Source organism: Macaca mulatta, chromosome 10 (assembly GCF_049350105.2).
Source record: "Macaca mulatta isolate MMU2019108-1 chromosome 10, T2T-MMU8v2.0, whole genome shotgun sequence".
NCBI classification, from domain to species: domain Eukaryota; kingdom Metazoa; phylum Chordata; class Mammalia; order Primates; family Cercopithecidae; genus Macaca; species Macaca mulatta.
In genome coordinates this window covers 98,706,835-98,724,804 of record NC_133415.1, presented here as the reverse complement: position 1 = coordinate 98,724,804, position 17,970 = coordinate 98,706,835, and the positions used below count along the sequence as shown (strand labels likewise).

General features: G+C 48.8%; 1 protein-coding gene across 1 annotated transcript in view; it reads right to left on the bottom strand.

Moving 5' to 3' along the window:
* Positions 1-17,970, bottom strand: part of CD40 (CD40 molecule) — a 245,777-nt gene that overhangs the window by 210,059 nt on the left and 17,748 nt on the right. The gene's annotated exons all lie outside the window — the stretch shown is intronic.

Below are 17,970 nucleotides of genomic sequence, written 5' to 3'. Positions count from 1 at the left end.
TGATCCTTTGTGTTTCTGTTTTTTTGTTTGTTTTGTTAGTTTTTGAGCCCAGGCTCCCTTTGTACCCAGGCTCACTGCAGCCTTGACCTCCTAGGCTCAAGTGATCCTCTTACCTCAGTCCCCTAAGTAGCTGGGACTACAGGAGCACACCACCACACCTGGCTCATTAAAAAAAATTTTTTTTGTAGAGACAAGATCTTACTGTGTTGCCCGGGCTGATCTCAAACTCCTGGCCTCAAGGAATATTCCTGCTTCAGCCTCCCAAAGTGTTGGGATTTCAGGCATGAGCCACTGTGTCCAGCTCCTGAGTCTGTATATGCTGTTTGCCCTTACTCTTCTTCCCCTCTTGGCCTAATTCAGCCTTCGAGTCTTAGCCTAGATGTTGCCTCTACCAGGCAGCCTTCCCTGAATTTCATTCTACCCAGGCTAGGACAGGTTCCCTCTCCTGTACTCCCACGATGGCCTAAGCTCAATGTTTGTCAATTTTCTTCATCCACTAGGCTGTGGGCTGCTTAAGGGTGGGGGCTGGGGCTTGTTCACCTTTGTAACCCCATGCCCAGTACTGTGCCTGACCCTCTGTAAATATTTGATGACCGTGAACAGACCACACTGGGTTGAAGTCTAGGTGGCTTTTTCAGGTAGCCCGTTTGTTTGTTTGTTTATTTATTTATTTATTTATTGAGACAGGATCTCACTCTGTCGCACAGGCTGGAATGCAGTGGTGTGATCTTGGCTCACTGTAACCTCTGTCTCCCGGGTTCAAGCGATTCCGCTGCCTCAGCCTCCGGAGTAGCTGTGACTACAGGCACACATCACCAGGCCCAGCTGATTTTTGTACTTTTAGTAGAGACGGGGGTTTCACCATGTTGACCAGGCTGGCCTCAAACTCCTGACCTCAAGCAATCCGCCTGCCTCGGCCTCTCAAAGTGGTGAGATTACAGGCGTGAGGCACTGTGCCTGGCCAGGTATCCCCGTTTCTATTCCAGGCTCTGGTTTCTGTGGTGGGAACACCAAGGCAACAGCACCCTATGGGATGCCGAGAAAAGCATGAGCCGCCTGCTGTGGCTGAGTCTCTGTCAGTAGCCTGGAGTCTTTTACTCCCGATATAGAGATGAGCAGTTGAGCAAAGATCCTGAGGCTTTCCATTTCTCCAGCTACTTTTTTGAACTGAGAAGCCTGGGTAGACAATAGGTCTGGGCTGAGAGAGGTGGTTGGGATAAGCTGGGCTCCTCTACCTGGCACCAGTGCTGGCTGCATAGATTTAGAAAGGCCCATGCTTACTGGGTGTGGTGGCTCATGCCTGTAATCCCAGCACTTTGGGATGCCAAGGTGGAAGGATTGCTTGTGGCCAAGAGTTCAAGACCAGCATGGGCAATATAGAGCCCCATCTCTACCAAAAAAAAAAAAAAAAAAAATTAGCTGGGCATACTGGTGCTCCTGCAGTCCTAGCTACTTGGGAGACTGAGGCAGGGGGTGATTGAGTCCAGGAGTTCAAGGCTATAGTGAGCCATAATTGTACCACTGTACTCTAGCCCCTGTCTCAAAAAATAAAAACAAGATGAAAATAAAAATAATAATAATAAAGAAAGGTTTGTGTTTGGTTTAATGTTTTACTGTCACCGTCTTCAAAATCTTAATAATTTTTAAACAAAAGTCCCACATTTTCATTTTTCCCTGAGCCCTGAATATTGTTTTTTGAGACAGTGTCTTGTTCTGTCACTGAGGCTGGAGTGCAGTGGTGCAATCTCCGCTCACTGCAAACTCCCCCTCCCAGGTTCAAGCAATCTCATGCCTCAGCCTCCCCAGTAGAGGGGACTACAGGCATGTGCCACTGGGTCCAGGTAATTTTTGTGTTTTTAGTAGAGACGGGGTTTCACCATGTTGGCAAGGCTGGTCTCATACTCCCAATCTCAGGTGATCCACCCACCTTGGCCCCCCAAAGTGCTGGGATTACAGGCATAAGCCACCGTGTCCGGCCCTAGCCCTGAAAATTATGTCACCATTCCTGGCTGGTCACTAGCTGCCAGGGTTTCTGAGGACCCCTGCCTCAACTCAGGACCAAGCCCAGCCTCTACTCTAAAGCAGAAACACAAACCAGCTCAGGATGCCACATCGCTTAACCCCCTTGTTCTCTGCTGCTACAGCAAGAAGCTGCTGAGAGGGAACCACACATTTCATCCCCTGAGGTCCTGGCAGTTGGGGAAGGGAGACTCTAGCTGGATTCCACTCCGGGTTGCCTCCGCCTGGGCTGGGCTTGAGCTGCCCATAGACCCTACATGCGGTTTAAATTATGCGAAGGGAGTTTCCAAGGCAAGTGGGCCTGGCCCGCGGAAAGGAGGCTTCCACCCCAAACTGTGGTTCCCACAGGGAGTGGCTCTTGGGCCATTCTGGGACCAGATGAGAGAAGCCATTTAGGCCAAGAATAGATGAGAGCAATGGGGGCGTCTCCATTGGTCTTCCTGGCCTTGGAAGCGTCTGATGTGGTGTACTGTTCTCTCCATTTCTTCCCTTGGCCTGTCCTAGACTCTTGAGAATAAGCGATAAGTAAGACGGACAGATGGTTTGTCTCAGGGAGCCCACAGAGCAGTGTGGGAGGCAGACATATACATGAACCCTCCACCACTGGGAGATAAGAGCTCTGGAGGGACGGCAGGGGCAGCGGGTGGTGTGCACACAAAGGAGAAAGCTTCAGAGGAGATGACAGTGAACAGACTTTTGTTGGAAGAATAGATTTTCCAGGTAGGTGAGGAAAAGGGGAGGGCGCAGTCTGTGCCAAGACCTGGAGGTATAGAGAGGGAGAGTTGGAAAGCCGGTCAACGTGAGCACAGCCAGGGAGCAAGGGAGGTGCAGGTCTTACCAAGACCTTGGAGTCCAAATTCAGCCCTTGCTCTGGGTTAGTGCTTAGCATCCCTGGTGGCGTTTGGTCATATCAAGGTAGGGGTGGGGCCACCTGTGGTGGTCCCCTCCACTCTCCCACCCATTCCATGTGATGCGCTTTTTTTTTTTTTTTTTTTAGACAGTCTTGCTCTGTCGCCAGGCTGGAGTTCAGTGGCGCGATCTCGGCCCACTACAACCTCCAACTCCCTGGTTCAAGCTATTCTCCTGCCTCAGCCTCCTGAGTAGCTGGAATTACAGGCACACGCCACCATGCCCAGCTAATTTTTGTATTTTTAGTAGAGACTGGGTTTCACCATGTTGGCGAGCATGGCCTCAATGTCCTGACATTGTGATCTGCCTGCCTCGGCCTCCTAAAGTGCTGGGATTACAGGCGTGAGCCACCGCGCCCGGCCGTGGTGCTCATTCTTGCACTTCAGTCAGAGTGGCCAAGAGCCAGGATGTTTACTCCCATATGAGATGAGTCTGCAGAATTCCAGACTTCTTCAAAAAAGAAACAAGACCGACAGCTGGTAGCTTCCTGAAAGTCTGAGATCACAGAAAACTGACCTAGAAAGGAGAGAAAGGAGGACACCCCACCTAGCCTAGGTCCCAGCTGGGTTCCCAGGACACATCTAACCCAGAGATCTCAACCTGAGCTAGGAAAATGTTTTTAACAGCTTTATTAGGGTATAATTTACAGACTACAAGACTCACCTGTTTTAAGTATACAATTCTATCACGCCTGTGATCCCAGCACTTTGGGAGGCAGAGGCAGACGGATCACCTGAGGTCAGGAGTTCAAGACCAGCCTGACCAACATGGTGAAACGCCATCTCTACTAAAAATACAAAATTAGCTGGGCGTGGTGGCGTATGCCTGTAATCCCAGCTACTTGGGAGGCTGAGGCAGGAGAATCCCTTGAACCTGGGAGGCAGAGGTTGAAGTGAGCTGAGGTCGCACGTTGCACTCCCGCCTGGGCAACATTGGCGAAATTCCATCTAAAAAAAAAAAATACAAAAATTAGCTGGGCATGGTGGTGGGCACCTGTAATCCCAGATATTCAGGAGGCTGAGGCAGGAGAATCATTGAACCAGGGAGGTGGAGGTTGCAGTGAGCTGAGATCGTGCCACTGCACTCCAACCTGGGAGAGACTCCGTCTCAAAAATAAATACATGTACAATTCTGGCTGGGCACAGTGGCTCACACCTATAATCTCAGCACTTTGGAAGGCTGAGGCAGAAGGACTGCATGAGCCCAGGAGCTAGAGACCAACCTGGACAAGACCTTGTGTCTACTTAATAATAATAATAAGTAAATAAATAAATAGGCCAGGCGCGGTAGCTCATGCCTGTAATCCCAGCACTTTGGGAGGCTGAGGCGGGTGGATCACTTGAGGTCAGGAGTTCAAGACCAGTCTGTTGGTGAAACCCTGTCTCTGCTAAAAATACAAAAATTAGCCAGGTGTTGTGGCACGTGCCTGTAATCCCAGCTACTGGGGAGGCTGAGACAGGAGAATCGCTTGAACTCAGGAGGTGGAGGTTGCAGTGAGCCAAGATTGCACCATTGCACTCCAGCCTGGGGGAAGAAGTGAGACGCTGTTTCAAAAATGAATAAATAAATAAACAATTCCATTTTTTTTCTTTTGTAAATGTATAGAGTTATACAGTTGTCACCACAGTTCCGTTTTAGAACATTTCCATTACCCTAAAAGATTTCTTGGGCTTGTTTGCAGTCAGTTCCTGTTCCCACCGTCAGCCCCCAGTAACCACTGGCCTGCTTTCTGTCTCTATAGAGCTGCCTTTTCTGGACATTTCATAGAAAGAGAATCACACAGATGTAGTCTTTTACAGCTTGCATCTTTCACTTTGCATTATGTTTTTGAGCTTCATTCATTTTGAAGCATATATCAGTAGCTGATTCTTTTTTTATTGCTGAATAGTGTTGCATTATACAGCTATACCACATTTTGTTTGTTTACCAGTTGATAGTTGGATTGCTTCCACGTTTTGGCTGTTATGAATAACACTCCTATCAACATTCAGGTACAAATGCATTCATTTTCCTTTTCTCTGGGTAGACCCTTAGGAGCAAAATTGCTGTATGGGAAATTTGTGTTCAACTTTTTTGTTGTTGTTTTTAAGATGGAGTCCTGCTCTGTCACCCAGGCTAGAGCGCAGCAGCGTGATCTTGGCTCACTGCAACCTCTGCGTCCTGGGTTCAAGCAATTCTCCTGCCTCAGCCTCCTGAGTAGCTGGGATTACAGGCGCTCGCCACCACACCCAGCTAATGTTTTTATTTTTAGTAGAGTTGGGGTTTCACCATGTTGGTCAGGCTAGTCTGGAACTCCTCCTGACCTCAGGTGATTCGCCCACCATGGCCTCCCAAAGTGTTGGGAGTACAGCACCGTACCGGGCTGTGTTCAACTTTTAAAGAAACTGCCAAACTATTTTCCAAAGCAGCTGTACCATTTTACCTTTCTACCAACAATGTGTGAGGGTGCCGGTTTCTCTGCGACACTTGTTAGTGTTAGTCCTTTTTTATCCCATCCTACTACAGGACTTCTTTTTACAAAAAACACCCACCAATGCCCCGGCTCCATCCCAAACCAATTAAACCAGAAGCTTGGGGTCTGGGGCCCAGGCACAGGTGTTCAAAACAAAACAAAAACCTCCTGACTTTATTTATTTATTTATTTATTTGAGACAGGGTTTCACTCTTGTCACCCAGGCTGGAGTGCAGTGGCGCGATCTCGGCTCACCGCAACCTCCACCTCCCGGGTTCAAGGGATTCTCCTGCCTCAGCCTCCCAAGTAGCTGGGATTACAGGCATGCGCCACAACACCCGTCTAATTTTGTATTTTTAGTAGAGATGGGGTTTCTACATGTTGGTCAGACTGGTCTCGAACTTCCAACCTCAGATGATCCGCCTGCCTCTGCCTTCCAAAGTGCTGGGATCACAGGTATGAACCACCGCGCCCGGTCAACTCTCGACTTTAAAAGCTGCTAATGTGCAGAAGGTTTGGGAACCAGCAATCTAGCTTCAGGTGTGAAGTTGTGTCCTCCAGGGCACTGAGAGAGAGCTCCAGCTGGCCAGCAGCCTCTCCCACACCAGGAAACACATAGGTGGGAGACAAGACACCCCCACAAGAAGGCATATGCAGGGACCCAGAGTAGACCGGCCTGCTGGAAGGTGAAATAGAAGGGGCCTGGGTGTGGGTTAGGTCAAGGAGTCCCAATTTCTGCTCAGTCCACTGAGATCCTGTCGGGGCACCTCCCATGACCTTAGGCATCTCTCAGGCCTCTGGGGAGATTAGGGAAGTATGACATTCTTGGCTGCAGACCAGCTCCAGATAACTCCGGCTAAATGCAAGGAAATGGGTGGTACCAGCAGGAAGCATAGAGCTTAGAGGCTCAGCCGGGGATTAGATCAGGGCTACAGAGTGCACCATAAAAGCTGCTCCTTCTGAAGGGTGTAGGGATGATGATAACACCCCATCTTGAATTCAACAAACATCTCATCTTTTTTTTTTTTTTTTTGAGATGGAGTTTCGTTCTCTCACCCAGGCTGGAGTGCAGTGGCGTGATCTCAGCTCACTGCAACCTCAGCCTCCCAGGTTCAAGTGATTCTTCTGCCTCAGCCTCTTGAGTAGCTGGGACTACAGATGCCCGCCACCACGCCTGGCTAATTTTTGTATTTTTAGTAGAGACGGAGTTTCACCATGTTGGCCAGGCTGGTCTCGAACTCCTGACCTCGTGATCTGTCCGCCTCGACCTCCTAAAGTGCTGAGATTACAGGCATGAGCCACTGCGCCCGGCCGTCTTGAATTCAGCAAACATCTATTGAGCTCTTTCTGGGCACTGGACATACAGCCAGGAATAAGAGTGGCAGGCTCCTGTCCCTGCCCTGGGGAGCTTACAGTCTACTGGAAGAAACAGGCAATAAAGAATTAAACAGAATGACAGGTAATGACACAGGGGGGGCCTCTCTGTGGGGGTGACATTTGAGTAGGGATCTGAGTAACTCTGCACAGGTATGTGTGTGGGACGATGTGTCTAGTGCAGAAAAGAATTAAGGAAAGCCTGAGGCTGAAGGCACTTGGTGTGTTGCCAACAGTGGTAGAAGACGGGCCTGGAGAGGAAGGTAGGCAGGAGCTAGATCACCTGCAGTGTTTACAGGGTCGTGGCCAGAGTCTGGGTTTTATTTTGTGTGTGATGGGGAGGATGTTGAGCAGGGTAGAAAAATTCTATGATTTCCACTTTTAAAAATATCACTTAGATTGATGCAGAGAGACTAGACCTAGGAGAAATGGTGAGACAGGGAGATGAGGCAGGTTGTCCCCGTAATCAGTGAAAATGGCTTGGAGCCGTGTTGGTGCTGATGGAGAGAACTGTATAGATGTGGGGCATCTTTTCTTTCTTTTTTTTTTCGAGGCAGAGTCTCGCTCTGTTGCCCAGGCAGGAGTGCAGCGGCACAGTCAGAGCTCACTGCAGCCTTGACCTCCTGGGCCCAAGTGATCTTCCCACCTCAGCCTCCCAAGTAGTTGGGACTACTGGCGCGTGCTACCACACCTGGCTAATTATTATTTTTGTTTTGTTTTGTTTTTTTGAGACGGAGTCTCGCTTTGTCGCCCAGACTGGAGCGCAGTGGCGTGATCTCAGCTCACTGCAAGCTCCGCCTCCCGGGTTCACGCCATTTTCCTGCCTCAGCCTCCTGAGTAGCTGGGACTACAGGCGCCTGCCACCTCGCCTGGCTAATTTTTTTGTATTTTAGTAGAGACGGGGTTTCACCGTGTTAGCCAGGACGGTCTCGATCTCCTGACCTCGTGATCCGCCCGTCTTGGCCTCCCAAAATGCTGGGATTACAGGCGTGAGCCACCGCACCCGGCCTAATTATTTTTTGTAGAGACAAAGTCTCACTATGTTGCCCAGGCTGGTCTTGAACCCCTGGGCTCAAGTGATCCTCCCGCCTCAGCCTCCCAAAGTGCTTTGATTACAGGCATAAGGTGGGGCATCTTTTGGAGTTAGGGACACCGGGATTTGCTGATGTGGGGTGTAACAAAAAAAGGAAGTCAAGGATGACTCCTATATTTTTGACTTGAGCACTGGGTAAAGCTGGTGCCATGACGAGTGATAGAGAAGCTTGGAAAAGGAGCAGGTTTGGTACTTACTGGGGTTGGAGGGAAGCTAAAATATGGATCTAGCTGGGTGGAAGAGAGGAAGAAGGCCAGAGGGCGGTGACATCCTCATGATTCCTGGCTAGGGGTTGGCAATCCTTGTTAGACCAAAGCCTGCATTATGTGGAGGACTCCAAAGACTGCAGTATTAGGGCACGTGGAAAAATTCGAGTTGGATTATGTTGGCCACTTCTTGTAACATTTCGGCAGGTCCTGCAGAAAAGGGACAAGCTTGGGCTGAAGATGGTGGCCTATCCTTATTATCAAAGGAAAAAATCCCTACCTTTGGGGCCCCCTCCCTTCACTTACTTTGAAATGTTGTGACTGGCCTATGAAATCCAAACATCTAGACAGCACTGCTATGTATCCTCCACCTCTTCCTCAAAACAAGTAGAGGCTGGAAAGCCCACGTGGAGTATAATGAAAGCACAGACGGTTATGAGGGCTTAGAGGACCACAGAAAGAGGGCCGCATGAGTCAGTCAGCTAGCAGACTGACAGAGGCATAGAAACTGGGAAGGAGGGTGGGATATGAAGAAGAAAAGAAAAGGGAAGTCAGAGAGAGAGTGAGCTGCCCAAGGTTGACATCCAAGCCCCGATGGAGAGGCACCAGGTGTGGGGATACAATGCCCTAGAACCGAGGACCCTGGGAAAGCCACACCTCGTACGGAACCTTAGAATCCTTGAGTTTCAAATCCGGAAGTGACTTCAGACACCAAATGGCCCATTCTTCACACAGAAAAGGGACTGGTCTTCAAGGAGGAAACTGGAAAGAAAGAAGAAAACAACAGTTCTCCCAGCTTTAGAAATCACGGAAAGTCAGTCCACAGCTTTGCCCTGGCTGAACTCAGCAAGCCCCACTCCTTTAGATCCCTTTTTCCCATTTGGTAAATGTCCAGCCCTCATGCAGACTGTTTTGTCCAGCTGCATTCTGGAAACAGATGATCATTTCGCCTGTCTGGAGAGATGTAATCGGGGTCTTCCTGGCCTGATATCTGTCCTCAGATACTCCTCCTCTCATTCCAACTGGGTCCCCTGTCACACGTCCCCAGATGCGGCCATGCTGACCAACACAGGCACATGAGCTGTGGTGTTCATGAGCTCAGGCACAGTGAGGAGAAGGGGGTCACTTCCTGAGAGGTAGCGTGGGTGGGCATTGGGGGTGGGGAATGGGCAGGAGAGGAGATGGGCTGACGCAGCTTCTCCAAGCCATGCAGAGATCCAAAGAAAACAGAGCTGAGGCACAGCGGGGGAGGAGGGAGCCAGGGCAGTGCATGTTGACATGGTGGGCAGCAATCCAGCTTGGCCTTCTGTGGTCAGTGGAGCCCGTGTTTACTTACTTGGACCAGTTATTTCCTCGTACTGAACCTCAGTTTCCGAATCTGCAAAACAGGGTCAATAATAGCTATCTCAAGGCATTGCTGTGAGAGTTAAATGGGATAATGAAAAACAGAGAGAGAGAGAGAGAGAGAGAGAGAGAGAGAGAGAGAGAGAGAAACCTAGTTAAAAGCATGGGCTCTGGGGCCAGACTGACTTGAGCTTTTAACTGCTGGGCCTCGGTTTCCTTATCTGTAAACTGAGGGTGATGATACCTATCTTGTAGGATGTTATGAAGTGGAAGTGAGTTAATATTTAGAATCAGTTTCTGTCCAAGTGTGGTGGTATGTAATCCCAACACTTAGGGAGGCCAAGGCAGGCAGATCGCTTGAGACCAGGAGTTTGAGATCAGCTTGGTCTACAGTGAGATTCTATCTCCACAAAAAATCTTTAAAAGTTAGCTGAGCATGGTGGTACATGCCTATAGTTCCAGCTACTTGGGAGGCTGAGATGGGAGGATTACCTGAGCCCAAGGAGGATGAGGCTGCAGTGAGCCATGATCATGCCACTGCCTTCCAGCGTGGGTAACAGAGTGAGACCCTGTCTCAAAAAAAAAAAAAAAAAGAAAAAAAGAAAAAAAGAAAAAGCAAAAAGCACTTTCTGTTTGTTAAGCAATTGTTACAACTATTAATACTAATAATCAGGCCAGGCACGGTGACTCATGCCTGTAATCCCAGCACTTTGAGAGGCCAAGGCGAGAGGATCGCTGGAGCCCAGGAATTCTAGACCAGCCTGGGCAACAAAGTGAGAGCGCTCCACCCCACTAGGTTCCGCGCTAACTTTATCACTTTAAATCCTCACTGCCACCCAGGGAGGTAGGTAAGTACCAGATCATCCCATTTTACAGATGTGGAAACTGAGATTCAAAAAGTGTTTTTTTGTTTGTTTGTTTGTTTTTCAGAGACAGGATCTTGCTCTGTTACCCAGGCTAGAGTACAGTGGCACACCGTACATTGTAGCTCACTATAGCCTCGAGCTCCTGGGCTTAAGCGATCCTCCTGCCTCAGCCTCCTAAAGTGCTGAGATTATAGGCATGAGCCACCATGCCTAGCCCAGAAAGAGATTTTTCATTTCCTCTGGAACAGGGGTTGGTAAACTATGGCCTGTGTGCTAATTACAGCCCCCAGCCTGTTCGTTAGATATTGTTTATGGCTGCTTTCATGCTAAAGTGTAGTAGGGCTGAGCAGCTGCGATAGAGACCACAGGGTATGGAAAGCCTAAAATACGTACTCTTTGGCCTTTTCAGGAACAGCTTGCTGACATTTGTTCTAGAAAAATGCAGAAACGGCCGGGCACGGTGGCTCACGCCTGTAATCCCAGCACTTTGGGAGGCCGAGGCGGGCAGAGCACGAGGTCAGGAGATCGAGACCATCCTGGCTAACACGGTGAAACCCCGTCTCTACTAAAAATACAAAAACTTAGCCAGGCCTGGTGGCGGGCGCCTGTAGTCCCAGCTACTTGGGAGGCTGAGGCAGGAGAATGGCGTGAACCCGGGAGGCGGAGCTTGCAGTGAGCCGAGATCACGCCACTGCACTCCAGCCTGGGCGATAAAGCAAAAATTCCGTCTCAAAAAAAAAAAAAGAAAAAGAAAAAGGCAGAAACAGGACTTTGCTATCCTAGTTCCTTTACAGGAAGAGCTTGCTGACATTTGTTCTAGAAAACGGCAGAAGCGGGACTTTGCTATCCTGGTTTTTTTTTTTTTTTTTTTTTTTTTTTTTACCAGTATTGCTGTGCTGGGTACACAACTGAGGCTGGAAAGACATTTCTTTCCTGCCCCTCTGAGTGCTGGGAAGCCTCTCCTTTGCTCTTCAAAGCCAGGGATGAAGCCGGGCACAGTGGCTCATGCCTGTAATCCCAACACTTTCAGAGGCCAAGGTGGGAGATTCCTTGAGGCCAGGAGATGGAGACTAGCCTGAGTAACATAGCAAGACCTCATCTCTACAAAAAAAAAAAAAAAAAATACAAGCATTAGTCAGTTGTGCTGGTGCACGCCTGTAGTCCCAGCTACTCTGGAGGCTGAGGTGGGAGGATTGCTTGAGCCCAGGAGGGCAAGACTGCAATGAGCCAAGATTGGACCTCTGCACTCCAGCTTAAGAGGCAGAGCAAGACTCTGCCTCAAAAGACAAACAACAACAAAACCAAGAGTGAAAGTGCGAAGGAACTTGGGGATTTGGCTCTCTCCATGTCTCAAGCCCAGTGATGAGGACTCGAGGCGGCTGCCAGATCCCATCCCACACGGCACACCTGCTGACATCACTCTTACGTGTGAGGGTCGTGTGCACCATGTTTCACAGGAAAAGGGAAATCCATGTAACAAAGATGGGCAGGTTGAGTGGGGAAGGCCCTGGATTCAAGACCAGTGACTGTACCTTCTCCTCTCCCAGCCCAGGTCAGGGCTGTATTTATTTATTTATTTATTTAGAGACAGAGTTTCACTCTTGTTGCCCAGGCTGGGGTGCAATGGTGTGATCTCGGCTCACTGAAACCTCCGCCTCCTGGGTTCAAGTGATTCTCCTGCCTCAGCCTCCCAAGTAGCTGGGATTATAGGCACCTGCTTCCACATTTGGCTAATTCTGTATTTTTAGTAAAGATGGGGTTTCACCATTTTGGTCAGGTTGATCTTGAACTCCTGACCTAGGGTGATCCACCTGTCTCAGCCTCCCAAAGTGCTGAGATAACAGGCATGAGCCACTGTGCCCGGCCAGTAAGGGCTGTGTTTAGGGTCAATTGAACTGAGGCTAACATGGTACAGGAGGAGATAAAGGATCTGGGTTGGCATAGGGATCACCTGCTGCCCAAGGACATTCAAGGACTTCAAACCAGTTCAATCACTCAGTAAATATTTATTCAGTACCTACTATGTGCCAGGCATGGTTCTAGGCACTAAGGACACAGTGTTGAACAAAATTCCAGCTCTCACAGGGACAGACAACAAACAAGAAAGAAAATATTCAATAGTAATAAGATCTATAAAGAAAATAAACCAGGCTGATATGATTGAGAACAACTAATAGATAGGCAGGCAGGGAAGGCCTCTCTGAAAAAGCATCATTTAAACTGAGACAAAATGCCGGGGGTCATGGCTCATGCCTGTAATCCCAGCACTTTGGGAGGCCGAGGCGGGCAAATCACTTGAGGTCAGGAGTTCAAGACCAGCCTGGCCGACATGTGAAATCCCATCTCTACTAAAAATACAAAATTAGCTGGGCGTGGTGGTGCCTGTAATCCCAGCTACTCAGGAGACTAAGGTAGGAGAATTGCTTGTACTCTGGAGGTGGAGTTTATAGTGAGCCGAGATCGCACCACTGCACTCCAGCCTGGGTGACAGAGTGAAGCTCCTTCCCAAAAAATAAATAAATAAACTGAGACAAAATGACAAGGAAGATCAGGTGGAAAAACATTCCAGGTAGAGGGAACAGCAAATGCAAAGGCCCTGAGCAAGAAGAACTTGAACATTCAAGGAACAGAAAAACCAGTGTGACTGGATTTGAATGCAAAGGGCAAGAGAGGTGAGAGGTGAGCGAGAGAGAGGAGGCCCTATCACATGCTGGGGAATCAGGGTACTGAGGCAGGAGTCTTTTCCAGTATAGTGAAAAGTCACTATGGCTGACAATGCTAATGATTGTAGCTAACATTTTTTGAGCCCTTAGGAAATGCCAAATACTTATTAAACCCTTTCAATGCATTAACTCATTTAATCCTCACAAGCAATCCTAAGAGGGAGGTGCTTGGATTATCCTCATCTTAAAGATGAGGAAACTGAGACCCAGAGGGGTTAGGCCACTGGCCAGTGAATTGCATGTAAGAGATAAAAATGATACAAAGATGAAGCCCAGATTTATCTGGGTACACAGCTGAGGCTAGAAAAGCCTTTTTTTCCCGTCCCTTTGATTGCTGGGAAGCCTCTCCTTCACTCTTCAAAGCCAGGAAGAGTGAGGCCAAGTGAAGTGGCTTACGCCTGTAATATCAGTATTTTGGGAAGCCAAGATGGGAGGATCTTTTGAGGCCAAGAGATTGAGACCAGCATGGGCAACATAGCGAGAAATATTTCAGCTAAGAAAACGAGAGGAAGCCTGGGCACAGTGGTTCACACCTGTAAACCCAGCACTTTGGTAGGTCAGCAGTTCGAGACCAGCCTGGCCAACATGGTGAAACACCATCTCTGCTAAAAACACAAAATAAGCCAGGCGTGGTGGTGTGCGCCTGTAATCCTAGCTACTCCGGAGACTGAGGCGGGAGAATCGCTTAGAACCCGGGAGGTGGAGGTTGCAGTGAGCCAAGATAGTGCCACTGCACTCCAGCCTAGGTGACAGAGTGAGACTCTGTCTCAAAAAAAAAAAAAAAAAAAAAGAAGAAGAAGAAGAAAGGCCAGACGCGATGTAACACCAGCACTTTGGGAGGCCGAGGCGGGTAGATCTCTTGAGCTCAGGAGTTCAAGACCAGCCTGGGCAACATGGTGAAATCTCGTCTCTACGAAAAATACAAAAATTAGCTGGGTATGGTGGCACATACCTGTAGTCTCAGTTACTCAGGAGGCTGAGGTGGGAGGATCACCTGAGCCTGGGGAGGTTGAGGCTACAGTGAGCCATAACTGCACCACTGCACAGCAGTCTGGGCAACAGAATGACACCCTGTCTCGAAAAAGAGGGAAAAAAAGAAAGAAAATGAGAGAAAACAGCCAGGCATGGTGGTGCACACCTGTAGTCCCAGCTACTTGGGGGGCTGAGGCGGGAGGATTGCTTGAGCCCAGGAGTTGGAGATCAGCCTGAGCACATAGTGACACCCTGTCTTAAATAAATAAAATAAGGCCGGGCGCGGTGGCTCAAGCCTGTAATCCCAGCACTTTGGGAGGCCGAGATGGGTGGATCACGAGGTCAGGAGATTGAGACCATCCTGGCTAACACGGTGAAACCCCGTCTCTGCTAAAAAATACAAAAAACTAGCCGGGCGAGGTGGCGGGCGCCTGTACTCCCAGCTACTCAGGAGGCTGAGGCAGGAGAATGGCGTGAACCCGGGAGGCGGAGCTTGCAGTGAGCTGAGATCCGGCCACTACACTCCAGCCTGGGCAACAGAGCAAGACTCCGTCTCAAAAAAATAAAAATTAAAATAAATAAAATAATATTTTTTTGTTGTTAAAAAAAAGAAAGGGCCAGGTGCACTGGCTCATGCCTGTAATCCCAGCACTTTGGGAGGCCAAGGCGGGTGGACCACCCGAGGTCAGAAGTTCAAGACCAACCTGGCCAACACAGTGAAATCCTGCCTCTAAAAATACGAAAATTAGCTGGGCATTGTGGCGGTGCCTCTAGTCCCAGCTACTCGGGAAGCTTAGGCAAGAGAATCACTTGAACCTGGGAGGTGGAGTTGCAGTGAGCCGAGATCGTGCCACACTACACTCCAGCCTGGGCGAGAGCAAGACTCCACTGCACAAAAAAAAAAAAAAAAAAAGAAAGAAAGGAAAGAAAACTAACATCCACCAGGTTTTCTGCTTGAGCCAGGCTCTAGGAAGGTTACTAGAGTTCAAAGGAACACAGATACTTCCTCCTCTGGATACTCTTAACACTTTCTCTGTTCTCCCTCTCCACCTTTTCTGCTTTGTTTGCTCGTGGTATGTGCCCCTAATTAAGATAGCTAGCATTTATTTAGCACTAATGGTGTGTCATGTACCATGCCCATTTATTCTTGAAATAACCTTAAATTATTGTTTCCATTTTAGGGTGAGGAAATTGAAGCTCTGAGTGCCTAAGCAAGGGATCAATGTCACACACCTAAGAACTGACAACATGGGATGTAAACTCTTGTCTGTCAGACACAAGGGTCTAAGTACACAACTACTGGTCTATAATGCCCACTTTCCACTCTTCCATGAACACTCTACAGATTCCGTCATAGCAGCCACAGAACTGCTTCAACCTCTACTTCCTGTTAAAGAGGATTCAGAATAGTGCCAATCTGACAGGTTGTTAAGGTTAAATAAATTACCTAGAATTCAGATGACCAGCTGTAAGGTTTGCCAGGTTTGAGTGGGTTCCCAGGAATGGTTTCAAAATGAGGATGGCTGGGTGTGTGGCTCACGCCTGTAATCCCAGCACTTTGGGAGCCCAAGGCAAGAGGATCACTTGGGCCCAGGAGTTCAAGATCAGCCTGGGCAACATGGTGAGACCCTGTCTCTACAAAAAAATACAAAACTTAGCTGGATGTGGTACTACCTGCCTGTAGTCCCAGCTACTCAGGAGGCTGAGGTGGGAAGATCACTTGAGCCCAAGAGGTGGAGGCTTCAGTGAGCCTTGATTGCACCACTGCACTCCAGCCTGCGCAATAGAGTGAGACCCTGTATCAAAACAAAACAAAACAAAAAGCCAGGCATGGTGGCACATACCTGTGGTTCGAGCTACTGGGGAGGCTGAGGTGGGAGGGTCATTTGAGCCTGGAAGGTCAAGGCTGCAGTGAGCCATGATCATGCCACTGCACTCCAGCCTGAGCAACAGAGCAAGACCCTGTCTCTAAAAAAATAAATAGGTGGCCGGGCACGGTGGCTCACGCCTGTAATCCCAGCACTTTGGGAGGCCAAGGCAGGTGGGTTGTCTGAGGTCGGGAGTTTGGGACCAGCCTGGCCAACATAAAGAAATCACATCTCTACTAAAAATACAAAAAATTAGCCGGGCGTGGTTGTGGGCGCCTATAATCCCAGCTACTCGAGGATGAGGCAGGAAATTGCTTGAACCTGGTAGGCGGAGGTTGCAGTGAGTCGAGATTGCGCCATTGCACTCCAGCCTGGGCAACAAGAGAGAAACTCTGTCTTAAATAAATAAATAAATAAATAAATAAATAAATAAATAGGCTGGGCGCGGTGGCTCAAGCCTGTAATCCCAGCACTTTGGGAGGCCGAGATGGGCGGATCACGAGGTCAGAAGATTGAGACCATCCTGGTTAACACGGTGAAACCTCGTCTCTACAAAAAAAAATACAAAAAACTAGCCGGGCGAGGTGGCGGGCGCCTGTAGTCCCAGCTACTCGGGAGGCTGAGGCAGGAGAATGGCGTAAACCCGGGAGGCGGAGCTTGCAGTGAGCTGAGATCCGGCCACTGCACTCCAGCCTGGGCGACAGAGCGAGACTCCGTCTCAAAAAAAAAAAAAATAAATAAATAAATAAAAAAATTAAATAAATAAATAAATAAATAAAAATAAATAGGCTGGGCATGATGGCTCACACCTGTAATCCCAGCACTTTGGGAGGCTAAGGCAGGCAGATCACTTGAGGGCAGGAGTTCGAGACCAGCCTGGCCAAAATGGCAAAACCCCGTCTCCACTAAAAATATAAAAATTAGCCAGGTGTGGTGGCACACGGCTGTAGTCCCAGCTACTTGGGAGGCTGAGGCAGGAGAATCCCTTGAACCCAGGAGGCAGAGGTTGCAGTGAGCCAAGATTGCACCACTGCACGGCAGCCTGGTGACAGAGCAAGACCCTGTCTCCAAAAAATAATTAATTAATTAATTAAATAAAAAAGGAAATGGAACTATTTTTGTGAATCTGTGGGTTATATCAGCAAAAAAAAAAAAAAAAAAAAAAAAGACACAATGGGGAAAGTCCTAGGCAAATCAGGACGAGTTAGTCATCCTTCCTAGATGAGTGCTTGGTGCAAAATACATGCTCAGCAGACATGATTATTGCTTCCCCTTTCTTTCATCCATTTGGTAACAAACAGGTGGCAAGCACCCACTCTGTGCCCTGTCCTAGGGTCCAGGAACCCTGTAAGCAATAGGTGGAGGTGAGGGTGGGGGCAGGGGTGCTGTTCAAAGCACCTTGCTCCAAAGGTTCATTAAAAAATCCACCAATGGATTATCTGAGATCAGGAGTTGGAGATCAACCTGACCAATATGGTGAAACCTCATCTCTTCTAAAAATACAAAAATTAGGCGGGAGTGGTGGTGGGCACCTATAGTCCCAGCTACTCAGGAGGCTGAGACAAGAGAATTGCTTGGACCCAGGAGGTGGAGGTTGCAGTGAGCCGAGATCATGCCACTGCACTCCAGCCTGGGCGGCAGAGTGAGACTCCACCTCAAAAAAAAAAAAAAAAAAAAAAAAAAAAAAAAAAAAAAATCCACCAGCCATAAGAAATGGCAGACCTCCCTCTGGAGTGATTTCAGCCGGTGTGGTATGTTCCTGGGCTGACAGCACTTGCCTAGACTTGCTTTTCCAAGTGGGAAAGGTCTCTGGGACCTTAAGGTCCCCAGATGGTGACACAGAGACAGGTAGGGGGGCCCATAGCAAAGCCAGGCAAGGAGGTCCTGAGATGATTGTGGGTGGCAGGGAAGGAAAAAATATTCCTTGACTTTGTGCCTGGACCTGGTTGCAATAAAGGCTCAAGAGGTAGCTCCTATCATCGTGCACATTTCGCTGAAGGAAGAAACTGAGGGTCAGTGACCCAAGTGAAGTGACTTGCCCAAGATCCTGCAGGAAGACATGGGTAATTGTAATTTGAACCGAGGTCCCAGCAAAGCGGGATTGTTGGGGCTGAATGGGAGGGCTCCTGCACTTCCTTCCCTCT